The sequence below is a fragment of the Somniosus microcephalus genome, chromosome 10 (assembly GCF_052327205.1).
Source record: "Somniosus microcephalus isolate GS21.2 chromosome 10, FLI_Smic_1.0, whole genome shotgun sequence".
Classification (NCBI taxonomy): domain Eukaryota; kingdom Metazoa; phylum Chordata; class Chondrichthyes; order Squaliformes; family Somniosidae; genus Somniosus; species Somniosus microcephalus.
The window spans coordinates 130,205,195-130,217,264 of NC_140996.1; the positions used below are offsets into that span (position 1 = coordinate 130,205,195).

The window sequence follows — 12,070 nt, forward strand, 5'->3', positions numbered from 1 at the left end:
GGCAAAATATCCTTAAAAGGAGCATAGGAGCAGTTGTGGATAGTGGAATTAATACTGTTTGGGGCTGTGATGACAAAATGGCTAAAAGTGAAGACCATTGGCAATATTTTACTCTTCACTTTTATTGAATAGTGAGTGTAGTTAAGTGATCGCCATTAATTCTAAATTACAATCTAATCTTGAAATAATAACAGTTTGTCAAGTCCAGAAGTTGTATTTTTAAATGTAAAAAAATTTCTGCTTTGTATTTTTCCTGCAATGCCCCACCTAAATTCTCTTGACAGTATGCTTAAGTGCACGTACATGGGAAAGTATAGGACCCGAAGAAATGCTGTAGTCCATATGGCTGCTCACAAACTACTGCTTCTCGGCTGCCCACTCTTTAAAATATCTATACTATCTGCCTCCTGAATAGTCCATTCTGTACATTCACCACCATCTGTATAATATATTTAAAACAATTCTGCATCGTCCCTATTTTAAGCTCGGAGCCCAGTGTCACCTGCTTCTAGAATTTTTGGCAGTCTTGTTGGAGTTGAATTTATCTGACCCCTTAAATTTCTTGAATAATACCTTTCCTGAGCTTTTACTGAGGTGTAATTGGTGGAGGTAATGGACAGGCTGATGTTGAAGGAAGCCAAGGCCCTTTGTCTGATTTAAGCCCTAGGGCACTTAAACAGCTACTCATTGAATGTATTCTGGCAGGCATCATTAGGGAACTCATGGAAATGAGGATGTGGCTGAAGATTGGAGAAGAGGGAGCATGATGCCAACCTATAAAAAGAAGCAAAGAGATAACCAATTTTTGCTAGCCACTTGAAGTACTATTGAATGAAGTCTATCTGGGTCTGGTGTCTTATCTTCCTTTGAACTTCCTCAACCTATCTGTAACTGCCTTATTGAAATTTCTGTTTCTTGTTGCTGTTTCTCCCCACCTTTCCTCCTCCTCCCAGGAAGTTCAAACTTCTGTGCTGGTGATACTGTTCCATGATTATCTCCATGAACACACAGGAAGAATTAATTTACTGTATTTGCTATCCCTTGGTCACATGGTATGTCACCTTTTGAGAATTTTCAATGGCACCACCATTTTCTTTTTCACCTGCTTGCTGTGAATATATTGATCGCCATGCTTGCCATTCAAAAATTTCCCTGCTATCCTAACCTCACTTTTTTTTCTCATTTGCTCTCCTGACTATTTTCTTGAACTCCTTTACCTTGTTTTCATATTTCTTGATTCACTAGCCTTATAGTTCAGGAACAATCTCTACTCTCCCCATTACTTTCATTGTTGTCCACATAGCTATTTTCCCTAGAACATTGCAGATGTAGACAAATGTGAGGTTGTTTATTTTGGACCTAAAAAGGATAGAACAGTGTACTTTCTTAATGGTGCAAAGCTAGAAACAGGGGAGGTCCAAAGAGACTTGGGGGTCCAGGTACATAGATCATTATTTCTGTACCTGTTCATGACTATTTTAATCAAAAAGGTTAATGGAATGCTGGCCTTTATACAGGAAACTTTGTTATATCTGGCACCGCTGAGACCGAGCTGTTGCCGATCTATCAAAACTGCCGGACATACCAGCGTTAATGTTGAAGCATACGGAGATTTGCAGCTCCGTATCTGGCAACAAACACTGTACAGCTTCTAAACAGTCGGCCGTACCTTAGAAGCGTCTCTGTAGCTTAGCAACAGCTTCAGAGAAACTTTGCAGAGCCTGACTGTTTGGGGGGGGAAAAAAAAAAGCCACGAGAAGAAAATAAAGGCTCCTGATTTCTGCCGGTAGATCGAGGTTTCCGGACATACAACCTCCGGATAAACCAAAGTTTCCTGTATCTAGAGGACTAGAATACAAGGGGGTAGAAGTTATGCTGCAGCTATACAAAACCCTGGTTAGACCACACCTGTGAGCAGTTATAGGCACCATATCTTAAGATATATTAGCCTTGGAGAACGTGCAGTGTAGATTTACCAGAATGATACCTGGACTCCAAGGGTTAAAGTATGAGATTACACAAACTAGGGTTGTATTCCCTAGAATTTTTAAGGTTATGGGGCGATTTAAAAAAAAAAAGAAAGAAAAAAAACGTATTTGAGAGTTTATAAGCATGCTTGTAAGTGACTTGGCCGTTTCTAGTCTCCTTACCCCTCATAATTAGCCTTTCTAAATTTTAATGTTTCTATTCTCATTCATTCCACCATAAACCTAATTGTAAACCTTACCATATTGACATACTCTGACCTACTTTTCCTGGTTATCTGGACGAATAGTGGTTCTTTAGCCAGTTGTTCCATGTGAGATCAAATGATGACATGGAAACAGGCCATTTGGCCCAACCAGTAGTGTTTGTCCTCCGCATGAGCAGTAGTCCTAATTCAGTGCCTACTCTGTTCCCATAGTCTCTTCCCCTTTCCTTCAACCTCCTATCTAATCCATTTTTAAATATTGACATGTCCCTGCTTCAGTCACTAACTTCAGTAGTGTATTCCTGTGGTGATTATTCTTGTTTTATAAGAAGCATTGTAATTGGTTGCCTGTTTTCCTGCCTTGAGATACATGCTGTAAACTTATTGGTTAGTTGATTCCATGTGACCTGTGGTGGCCATCTTAAATTCAGTTCTCTACAGTTTGGTTGAGACTGGGTGCTTAACATGTACTGCTGGTTTTTTAAGGTTAATAAAGCCTAGCTTTTGAAAGGCAAGCTACTCTTTATTTCAATTCCACAGCCTCACAATCCTCTATTTAAAAACAAATCATCTCGGTCCTAAATCTCCTACATTTAATCTTGTGTTTGGGGCCCCTTGTTCTAGACCCCACAATCACTGAAAAGTCTGTTCCTTTCTGCTCTATTCCATCCCTTCATAACTTAAATATCTCTATTAAATCGCCCCTTAATCTCCTATTGAAAGGGTCCCAGTTTTTCCAAGTCTGTCTTCATATTGTATTTCCTCGTATAGTATTTTGCCAGGCAGCAGCCGAGTAGATTTGTGCTGTACCATCCACTGTCTCAACATCTTTCCTATAGTGTGGATCCCAAAACTGCACACTGTCCTCCAACTGTGGTCTTAAGGTTTTATATAGATTGACTGTTACATTTTCTCTTATATTCTATGTCTCTTGTCACAAAACCCAGTATTCCATTAGCTTTTCTATGGCCTTATCCACATGAGGCACTGCTTTTAATGTCCTGTAAACCTGAGCCCCCAACTCCCTCTTCCACATCGCCCAGCTTTCCCTCATTCAAAGTATAATTTTTTTTAACCAAAATATACTACCTGACATTTACTGACATTGAATTCCATCTGCCACTTTTTTGTCCATTTCACTATCTTGTCTCTATCTTTACAGCTCCCTTTGGTCCTCAAAATTATTTATTAAGCCTATTTTAGTATCCTCTGCAATTTTGCACATCACTCCCTTTAGCTCTACTTTCAAATTATTGATGTATGTAGTAAACAGAAGCGGTCCTAGCACAGACCTGTGGGACACTATTGCTCAGTTTCAACCACTGAGAAACTGCCCTTAACTCTAACTGTGTGGTCCGCTCTAACCGGTTTTTAATCCAGTATTCTTCTCCAGTAGTCTCCTGTGTGGTACATAGAAACATAGAAGATAGGAGCAAGAGTAGGCCATTTGGCCCCTCGAGCCTGCTCTGCCATTTAATGAGATCATGGCTGATCATCCAAATTCAGCACCCTGTCCCTGCTTTCTCCCCATATCCCTTGATCCCTTTAGCCTTAAGAAATACATCTAACTCCTTCTTGAATATATTTAATGAATTGGCCTCAACTGCCTTCTGTGGTAGAGAAATCCATAGGTTCACCACTCTCTGGGTGAAGAAATTCCTCCTCATCTCTCTCCTAAATGGCTTACCCCTTATCCTTAGACTGTGACCCCTGGTTCTGGACTCCCCCACCATTGGGAACATCCTTCCTGCATCTAATCTGTCTAGTCCTGCTAGAATTTTATAAGTTTCAATGAGATCCCCTCTCATTCTTCTAAACTCTAGCGAATATAAGCCTAATCGACCCCATCTCTCTTCATACGCCATTCCTGCCATCCCAGGTATCAGTCTGGTGAATCTTTGCTGCACTCCCTCCATGTCAAGAACATCCTTCCTCAGATAAGGCGACCAAAACTGCACACAATACTCGAGGTGTGGTCTCACCAAGGCCCTGTACAACTGCAGCAAGACATCCTTGTTCCTGTACTTGAATCCTCTCATTATGAAGGCCAGCATACCATTTGCCTTTTTAACCGTCTGCTGCACCTGCATGCTTACCTTAAGCGACTGGTGCATAAGGACACCCAGGTCTTGTTGCACTTCCCCTTTTCCCAATCTATTGCTGTTCACATAATAATCTGTCTTCTGGTTTTTGCCACCGAAGTGGATAACCTCACATTTATCCACATTGGGCGGATGCATGGCAGATGCAGTATAATTACCCAACCTGTCCAATCCTACTGGAGTTTCTCTGCATCCTTCTCACAGCACACACGTCCACCCAGCTTTGTGTTGTCTGCAAACTTGGAGATATTACCTCTAGTTCCCTCGTCTAGATCATGAATATATATTGTGAATAACTGGGGTCCTAGCACTGATCCCTGCGGTACCCCACTAGTCACTGCCTGCCACTCGGAAAAAGAGCCGTTTAATCCAACTCTTGGAGTACTGGTTGGCAGACAGGAAACAATCAATGACAGTACCTTACCCCCAATCCCATGTGCTTTAACTTTGCACGCCAATCTCTTAAGTGGGACCTTATTTGAAAAACCTTCTGAATGTCCAAATACACCACATCCACTGGTTCTCCCTTTATCTATTCTACCAGTTACATCCTCAAAAAATTCCAGTAGATTAGTCAAGCATGATTTACCTTTTGTAAATCCATGTTGACTTTGTCCGATCCTGTCACTGTTTTCCAAGTTCTGCTATTACATCTTTTATAATGGACTCTAGCATTTTCCCCACTACCGATGTTAGGCTTACCGGTCTTTTTCTTTTTTCCCGTTTTCTCTCTACCACCTTTTTTAAATAGTGGCGTTACATTAGCTACCCTTCAATCCATGGGAACTATTCCAGAGTCTATAGAATTTTGGAAGATGACCAGCAATGCATCCACTATTTCTAGGGCCACTTCCTTAAGTGGGGGGGGAGGAGCTAAACACGATTAAAATCACTAAGGAGATGGTACTCGGTAAAATAATGGGACTTAAGGCGGATAAATCCCCTGGACCTGATGGCTTACATCCTAGGGTCTTGAGAGAAGCAGCGGTAGGGATTGCGGATGCATTGGTAATTTTCCAAAACTCCCTGGATTCAGGAAAGGTCCCAGCAGATTGGAAAACTGCTAATGTAACGCCCTTATTTAAAAAGGGAGGTAGACAAAAGGCTGGAAACTACAAGAACATAAGAACATAAGAAATAGGAGCAGGAGTAGGCCAATCGGCCCCTCGAGCCTGCTCCGCCATTCAATAAGATCATATCTGATCCTAACCGCCAATCTACTATCACAGAACCATCTCCTGAATCTAACAGAATTAGACACGAAATAGGAGCAGGATCAGGCTACACGGCCCCTGGGCCCGCTCCGCTACCCACAGGGCCATGTCCGATCCGAACCTAGACTCGTGTCCAAATTCCTGCCCGCTCCCCGTAACCCTTAATTCCCTTTTCTTCTAGGAAACTGTCTATTTCTGTTTTAAATTTATGTAATGATGTAGCTTCTACAGCTTTTTGGGGCAGCATATTCCATGGACCTACCACCCTCTGAGTGAAGTAGTTCCTCCTCATCTCAGTTTTGAAAGAGCAGCCCCTTATTCTAAGACTATGCCCCCTAGTTCTAGTTTCACCCATCATCGGGAACATCTTCCCCGCATCCACCCGATCCAACCCCTTCACAATCTTATATGTTTCAATAAGATCGCCTCTCATTCTTCTGAACTCCAATGAGTAGAGACCCAATCTACTCAACCTCTCCTCATATGTTCATCCCCGGGATTAACCGAGTGAACCTTCTTTGTACTGACTCGAGAGCAAGTATGTCCTTTCTTAAGTATGAACACCAAAACTGTATGCAGTATTCCAGGTGCGGCCTCACCAATACCTTGTACAACTGAAGCAATACCTCCCTATTTTTATATTCTATCCCCCTAGCAATGAAAGCCAACATTCCATTGGCCTTCTTAATCACTTGCTGCACCTGCATACTAACCTTTTGAGTTTCGTGCACCAGGACCCCCAGATCCCTTTGTACTTCAGTACTTTCCAGTTTCTTGCCATTAAGATAACTTGCTGTACGATTTTTCCTGCCAAAGTGCATAACCTCACACTTTCCAGTATTGTATTCTATCTGCCAAATCTCTGCCCACTTACTTAGCCTGTCTATGTCCCCTTGCAGGTTTTTTATGTCCTCCTCACTCACTGCTTTCCCTCCCGTCTTAGTATCATCTGCAAACTTTGATATGTTACACTCGGTCCCCTCCTCCAAATCGTTAATATAGATTGTAAAGAGTTGGGGACCCAGCACTGACTCCTGCGGAACACCACTAGTTACTGATTGCCAGTCTGAGAATGAACCATTTATCCCAACTCTCTGCCTTCTGTTAGATAGCCAATCCTCTATCCAAGCGAGAATATTACCCCCAATCCTGTGATTTTTTACCTTAAGCAATAATCTTTTGTGTGGCACCTTGTCAAATGTCTTTTGGAAGTCTAAATACACTACGTCTACTGGTTCCCCTTTATCCACCCTATATGTTACTTCCTCAAAGAACTATATTTTTTGCTAATTTACTTTCATAATCTATCTTCCCTTTCTTAATCAATCTTTTTGTTATTTTTGGCTGTCTTTTAAAGTTTTCCCAATCCTCTATCCTCCCATTAGATTTGGCTACCTTATATGCCCTTGTTTTTAGTCGAATACTATCCTTAATTTCTTTACTTAGCCATGGATGGCTGTCTTTTCTTTTACACCCTTTTCTTCTCGGTGGAATATATTTTTGGAAGTTGTAAAATAACTCCTTAAATGTACACCACTGATCATGTATCGTCTTACCCTTTAATCTATTTTCCCAATCCACTCTACTCAATTCCGCTCTCATACCTTCATAGTCTCCTTTATTCAAGCTTAGCACGCTTGTTTGAGATCCAACCTTCTCACCCTCTAATTGAATATGGAATTCAACCATGTTATGGTCACTCATTCCAAGGGGATCCTTTACTAGGACATTTTTAATTTATCCTGTCTCGTTACACAGGACCAGATCTAAGGTTGCTTGCCCCCTGGTCAGTTCAGTTACATACTGCTCAAGAAACCCATCCCAATACACTCAATGAACTCATCCTCAAGGCAGCCCTGCCCAATTTGATTTGTCCAATTAATATGATAGTTAAAATCCCCCATAATTATAGATGTTCCCTTATTACAAGCCTCAACTATTTCCTGATTGATACTCCGTCTAACAGAGTTGCAACTGTTCGGCGGCCTATAGACTACGCCCACTAGTGTTTTTTTCCCCTTATTATTCCTTACCTCCACCCAAACTGTTTCATTATCCTGATCTTTTGACCCAATATCATTTCTCTGTATCAGTGATTCCTTCCTTTATTAACATAGCCACCCCACCTCCCCTTCCTTCCTGCCTGTCCTTCCTGATCGTTAAATAACCTGGTATGTTTAATTCCCAGGCATTGTCACCCTGCAGCCATGTTTCTGTAATGGCCACAAGATCATACCCATATGAAGTTATTTGTGCCATTAACTCGTCTATTTTGTTACGAATGCTACGTGCATTCAGATAGAGAACTTTCAAATATGTTTTGTGACACTTAGTTCCTGCTTTTGCCATTTTTATTACTTTACCTTTTACTCCATACCTCCTGCCCCTTCCTGACACGCTCTGGTTTTTAATTTCCCCACTGCTACCTAAGTCTATGACCTTCTCTGTTGTCATTTTTATTATTTGCTCTCTAGGAACCTCCCCCACCCTCACTAGTTAGTTTAAAGCCCTCTCTACAGGCCTAGTTATATGATCTGCCAGGACTCTAGTCCCAGCACTGGCCAAGTGAAGCCCATCCCAACGGAACAGCTCCCTCCTGCCCCAGTACTGGTGCCAGTGTCCCAGGAAGCAAAACCATTTCTCCCACACCAGTCTTTGAGCCACGCATTTAACTCTCTAATTTTATTTGTCCTAGCCAAATTTGCTCGTGGCTCAGGTAATAATCCAGAGATTATTACCCTTGAGGTTCTGTTTTTTAATTTGACCCCTAGCTGCTCATACTCCTTTTAACAGAACCGGTTTCCTAGTCCTATCTGTCGTTTGTACCAACATGGACCACGACAACTGGATCCACCCCCTCCCACTGCAAGTTTCTTTCCAGCCCAGAGGAGATGTCCTTAACCCTGGCACCGGGTAGGCAACACAGCCTTTGGGACTCTCGCTCTCGGCTGCAGAGAACTCTATCTATCCCCCTAATAATACTATCCCCTACCACGACAACATTTCTATTTACTCCCCCCTCTTGAATGGCCCCCCGTTCCACGGTGCTGTGGCCAGGTTGCTCATCCTCCCTGCAGTCCCTGCTCCTGTCCCCACAGGGAGTAAGAACCTTGAACCTGCTGGACAAGAGCAAGGGCTGCAGCTCCTCCACCTCTACCTTCTGGATCCCCGTACCTGCCTCACTCGTAGTCACACCGTCCTGTCCCTGACCATGGGCTACATCTGAATTAATTAACTTCATGGGTGTGACCACCTCCTGATACAGAGTCCAGGTACTTCTCCCCCTCCCTGATGTGTCGCAGTGTCTGAAGCTCAGACTCCAGCTCATCAACACGGAGCTGGAGTTCCTGTAGCAGCAGACACTTGTCACAGACGTAATCACCGTGAGCCTCAATGGAGTTCACCAGCTCCCACATCTCGCAACAGTAACACATCACCTGCTCCATTCTATGTAATTAATTAAATTTTTTATTGTTAGTTATGTACACCCTCTGCCCGATTTTAGATGCTAGTATCCCCTTTAATTAATTGGATTTAAATTAAATCAATCCCTCTAGTTACACCAGTTAAATGGTTTACCAACAGTCACTCAGCACCAGAAAGGCCTTATTAACTACAACTCAGAGTTAAAGTTTGAAAAGAGCTCCTAACACCCCACTTACCCTAACTCACACTTACCCAAACTCACAGCACTCTTTGATGACCAGTTAGCCTAACATCTGTGATTGGTAAAATGTTGGAGTCCATTATTAAGGAAGCAGTAACAGGACATTTGGATAAGCATAATTTAATCGGACAGAGTCAGCATGGTTTTATGAAGGGGAAGTCATGTTTGACAAATTTGCTCGAATTCTTTGAGGACGTAACAAACAGGGTGGATAAAGGGGAACCAGTGGATGTGGTGTATTTGGACTTCCCAAAAGGCATTTGACAAGGTGCCACACAAAAGATTACTGCACAAGATAAAAAAAAATCACGGGATTGGGGGTAATATACTGGCATGGGTGGAAGATTTAACAGAAAACAGAGTGGGGAATAAATGGTTCATTCTCGGGTTGGCAATCAGTAACTAGTGGTGTTCTGCAGGGGTCAGTGCTGGGACCCCAACTCTTTACAATCTATATTAATGATTTGGAGGAGGGGACCAAGTGCAACGTATCCAAGTTTGCCGATGATACAAAGATGGGAGGGAAAGCAGTGAGTGAGGAGGACATAAAAAACCTGCAAAAGGACATAGACAGGCTAAGTGAGTGGGCAGAAATTTGGCAGATGGAATATAATGTTGGAAAGTGAGGTTATGCACTTTGGCAGAAAAAATCAAAGAGCAAGTTATTATCTAAATGGAAAGAAACTACAAAGTGCTACAGTACAAAGGGGTCTGGGGGTCCTGGTGCATGAAACAGAATTGTTAGATCGGGTAATTAATTTCAGTGGACCACACTGATTTGAGGTCAACGCACTAAAATTAAAGTTTGTGAGTCCGGTGGTAAGTTTTAAATAGTCGATTTATTGCATCACTTGATTTACACTTTGTTTGGCTTCCTTTATCCGACCAACATCATATTCAAACTGGCTGGTTTTTATACAGCAGCGGATGTACCCGCCCCCTTTATTACCATTGGCTCAGTAGCATGCATGCAGAGCTATGGTTGGTTCAACTACATCACACTGATTGGATCATCAATCATTCCTTTGTTCTCTAGTTAAGCAGAATCATCACTTTCAATTTTAAGCTAAGATCAGCACTTTCACAGTTTAAGCTAAATCAGCATTTTCATTGTTCTCAGTTTTTAAGTCAGCCGATGTGACGTTACCAGCTGTGATTGGATCTGATACATCACACCATCCTTTGGCATGTGGTCAGCTTAAGCATAATCAGATTTCTTTAAATCATTAGTTTAATCATATTAAAATCTGTTATTAAAATATTATATTCCCTAACAAGAAGGCTAGTATGCAGGTACAGCAGGTGATCAGGAAGGCCAATGGAATCTTGGCTTTTATTGCAAGGGGGATGGAGTATAAAAGCAAGGAAGTCTTGCTTCAGTTATACAGGGTACTGGTGAGGCCACACCTGGAATACTGCGTACAGTTTTGGTTTCCATATTTAAGAAAAGATATACTTGCTCTCGAGGCAGTTCAGAGAAGGTTCACTAGGTTGATTCCGGAGATGAGAGGGTTGACTTGTGAGGAAAGGTTGAGTAGGTTGGGCCTCTACTCATTGGAATTCAGAAGAATGAGAGGCGATCTTATTGAAACATATAAGATTGTGAGGGGGCTTGATCAGGTGGATGCGGGGAGGATGTTTCCACTGATGGGTGAGACTAGAACTAGGGGGCATAATCTTAGAATAAGGGGCTGCCGTTTCAAAACTGAGATGAGGAGAAACTTCTTCACTCCGAGGGCAGTAAATCTATGGAATTTGCTACCTCAGAGAGCTGTGGAAGCTGCGACATTAAATAAATTTAAAACGGAGATAGAGTGTTTCCTAGCTGATAAGGGAATTAGGGGTTACGGGGAGCGGGCAGGGAAGTGGATGTGAGTCTAGGTTCGGATCAGCCGTGATCCTATTGAATGGCGGAGCAGGCCTGAGGGGCCGTATGGCCTACTCCTATTTCTTATCTTCTTATGTACCTTTAGGATGTAGATTATCAGGCCCTGGGGATTTATCGGCCTTCAATGCCATCAATTTCCATAACACCATTTCCCGACAAATACTGATTTCATTCAATTCCTCCCTCATTAGACCCTGTGTTCCCAGACATCTCTGGAAGGTTATTTGTGTCCTCCTTTGTGAAGACAGAACCAAAGTATGTATTTAATTGTTCGGCCATTTCTTTGTTCCCCATTATAAATTCCCCTGATTCTGACTGCAAGGGACCTACGCTTGACTTCACCAATCTTTTTCTCTTCACATATCTATAGAAGCTTTTACAGTCAGTTTTTATGTTCGATTACAAGAATAAGCTTGCAGCTATTTTCCCCCTCTTAATTAATCCCTTTGTCCTCCTTTGCTGAATCCTAAACTGCTCCCAATCCTCAGCTTTGCTTTTTTTGGCCATTTTATATGTCCTTCCTTGGATCTTATGCTATCCCTAATTTCCCTTGTTAGCCACGGTTGAGTCACCTCTTTTGTTTTATTTTTATGCCAAACAGGGATGAACAAATTCTGTAGTTCATCCATGCGATCACTAAATGTTTGCCGTTACCTATCCACCATCAACCCTTTAAGTAACGTTCCCCAATCCATCCTAGCCAACTCGCGCCTCATACCATTGTAGTTTCCTTTATTTAAATTCAGGACCCTAGTCTCTGAGTCAACTACATCACTCTCCATCTTAATGAAGTATTCGATCATATTATGATCGCTCCTCCGCAAGGGGCCTCGCACTACAAGATTGCTAATTAATCCTTTCTCGTTGCATAATACCCAGTCTAAGATGGCCTGATCTCTAGTTGGTTCCTCGACATATTGGTCCAGGAAACCATCCCGTATGCACTCTAGGAATTCCTCCTCCACAGTATTGTTACTAATTTGGTTAGCCCAATCTATATATAGATTA

The 12,070-nt window shown here is 42.2% G+C and overlaps 1 protein-coding gene across 1 annotated transcript in view; it reads left to right on the plus strand.

Moving 5' to 3' along the window:
* ctsc (cathepsin C) overlaps positions 1-12,070 on the plus strand; it is a 42,199-nt gene that overhangs the window by 14,876 nt on the left and 15,253 nt on the right. The window lies entirely within an intron of this gene.